The 3,015-nt window shown below is 30.3% G+C and overlaps 1 long non-coding RNA gene across 1 annotated transcript; it reads right to left on the bottom strand.

Annotated features, from left to right (window-relative positions):
* Positions 1–896: 896 nt before the first annotated feature.
* Positions 897–2,763, bottom strand: LOC144283772 (uncharacterized). The gene is made up of 3 exons (XR_013352344.1): positions 2,712–2,763; positions 1,320–1,371; positions 897–1,074 (listed from the first exon to the last, which is right to left on the bottom strand). It is a non-coding gene; the product is annotated as an uncharacterized LOC144283772 (long non-coding RNA).
* Between the last annotated feature and the right edge of the window lie 252 nt (positions 2,764–3,015).

Raw genomic sequence — 3,015 nt, 5'->3', positions numbered from 1 at the left:
TCCTAATCATCCGGTCTCTTGAAATCCTAGCTTTGTCACATACAAATTGGGACCTCTGTGAGCCTCAGAAAGGCTCACCTATCTCATCTATAAAAGCAATACTACTATTTACCTCACAGTTATTGTGAGGATTTAATGACAGAGTATGTAAAGGTCCTTGGCAAACAATAAAGCAATTTACAAATGCTCCCTGAACTTCCTTTATAAGTAAGTTAAACCTGTAGAAAAAATTTTATCTTTGAATTTAAGTCATTGAAAATTGATTCTCCTTTATATGCCACTAATATCAATAATGACAAATTTAAATAGAGCAATATATCCACCGCTTTTCCTACCAAGCAAAATTATTTTACATTACTACTAAGACTACGCTTCCAAGACAAGCTTTCCTCAAACTCTTTTGAAAATGGAGGAAAATAATCAACTTTGGAAGAGCTATGGGAAAGTGAATTTCATCTTAAAGGTGTAGTTATATAAAATAATTAAAATAACTTGCAATAGGACTAGCTTTAAATCAATTTTCTCATACGTTTTGTTAAAAATTGTGCATATATTAAAAATGCCAATATAACTATAATAGAAAACAAAGCACTTACTTAACCATTGTTAACTCATTTAATAAAATTATTCAGTTATAGGAAAATGATTATTTAACAATTAAAGAAAAGTTTAACAGTTAAAGGAAAGTTATTGTCAAAACAATAAAATAATCTAGGGAAAAGAAAAAACACACAGCATATGTAACCTGACTTTTATTAGAGCTTTGGTAACTTACTAAACCCAACAAAAAAAATGTTTCAAAACACTTCATAGAAACTATAGATACAATAGGTTAAATTTTATTATCTATAAAATACCAACATGTATGCTCATTTTAAAATGATCCATGGGTATAATATTACGTCTCTTTATCAGTGTAAATGGAAAATTAGCTATCTCTATTTACCTTCTATTTACTTAGCTTTCAAATTCATCATAGTACATTAATCTTAAAGTCTGACATTTTGAAGATTGTTTCTGTGCTTCTTTCCTTGGCATTCATATAGTTTCCTTTTCTTTTCCAAAGATTTTATTCTAAAAAGCCATAAAAATGTGTGAGCAAATATGTATTTGTGCATGTGTATGCATGCCTGCACATGCACAGTATTTGCTTCTTTTTCTAAATTATTATTTCTCTTGATAATGAATATAAATCAAATCAGGACAGAAGGCTCATCCCTTCCTCACCCCCCATTAAGGCAAAAAGGTGAAAATACATCATGTCTTTTGTACTGAAAATGCCCATCTGACTAAATGAAAACACTTAGTGCTTTACTTACAGCCAATGTCCTTCAAATTGCTTGTGGTGATATGTTTTTTCAGCAATGACGTCTGGAAAATCAAAGAAATTCAGTTTTCCACCTTCTAAGCTTCTTATATCTCTGAATGATGCAGGCTCAAGAGTTGCCAAATGAGATGGGCAAAGGCTGCCAAATAGGGCTTCCTAGCCAATCTAAAAATAGCAGGTGGTGGTGGGCAGATATACCATTTCTCTCTTGCTCTTTTTCTTTTTTTTCCCTAAGAGCTAGGTACCATAAACATGGCTTATTCAATAATAAACAGTACAAAAATAATTATATTCTCTCTTGTCCTGAGATCTAAACATGTAGTCAGGAAAATTTGTACATTTTGCTAAGAAAGATGAGGAAGTCAGGGCAAAGCTATATTCTGTAATTCTCACAGGAAGGTTTCCATATTCAATTTCCATTTGTTCTGAAAGGAAATCTGACAATAACTTCTGGAATCAAGAATTGCCTTTGTCTTTTTTCTTTCTTGGAGCATCTTGAATAATAACTATTAACATTTGTATGTTTTATAATTTAAGAAGTCTTTTCACTGATTTTGTTTTTGGCCCATTACAACAAGCCTGTGCCTTGGGGAGGTTCTAGCATTACAATTTGAAAAATGAGAAAACTGAGGCTTACAGAAGTTGCAGCTTGCCCAAAGCCATCCCGATAAAAAAGAGGTAGATCTTCTATCTTTGGATTCTACTTTTGTCTCTTACACACACACAAGCACACCCCTCCCTAAAGATTCCAACATAATGGAATTTAACGTTTGAACTTTTGAAGTTTCACACATATATAAGCATGTACAAATGTACATATATCAATTATGGGAAAATGTTACAATTTCTTAGATTAGAGATCCTTTACAGATGTAAACATTTTACAAATATGAAAATACGAATTTACTAATTATACTAACTACAAAATTATAAATTTCTTTAAAGAAATTCATTTTTCAAAATTATTTTCACTATCAAAATTATATACATTTTTGTGTATGTGCTCGCTTCAGCAGCATATACAAAAAATTATAGGCATTTAAGTTATCATAGGCATTTAAGTTTTGTTTGTTTGAAAGTGGGAGCAAATAAACAGCTCAGAAGGAAACACTAATGTGAAAGTTGCTTATCTTTCAGTGGTAGGATTACAGATTTTTTTTATTATATTTTCTGTACATTCAAATTTCATATAAGCAAGAAATTATACTTATTGCATTTTCAAAAATAAGTTCGACATAAAAAATTTCTTACAATATACTTTAAAGGAAAAAGCAGGACACAAAATTGAATCAATAGTATCTCAATTTGATAAAAAAGAAAAATGTTTGTAGATGCAAGTACCTAAAGCTGGAAGGTAACAGTTTGCTAGGACAGTGTTACTTACCTCTGAATGATGGGATCCAGGAGTTCTCTTATTTGAACATCTGTGCAATCTGCAAATTATTTTAATGAGCACATTGTACTTTTATAAAGAAAAGGAAAATTTTTAGGTTTATCATCATTTCCAACTGGAAATTAGGTGAAAGTAAAAAAAAATATATTAAATTATAAACCAATGGAAAGACATTAGTATACCCAAATTCTAATTCATAAAAGTTTTGGTTTTATGTCCATTAAGTTAGGTATAGGTATATCTCACTAAATATAAAAGATGTCAATAAATTTTGTTGATAATCACATACTAGTTT

The sequence above is a fragment of the Canis aureus genome, chromosome 14, assembly GCF_053574225.1.
Source record: "Canis aureus isolate CA01 chromosome 14, VMU_Caureus_v.1.0, whole genome shotgun sequence".
In the NCBI taxonomy this organism is placed as follows: Eukaryota; Metazoa; Chordata; class Mammalia; order Carnivora; family Canidae; genus Canis; species Canis aureus.
Note: the sequence above shows the minus strand (reverse complement) of the source record. Positions and strands in the feature narration are given on the sequence as shown.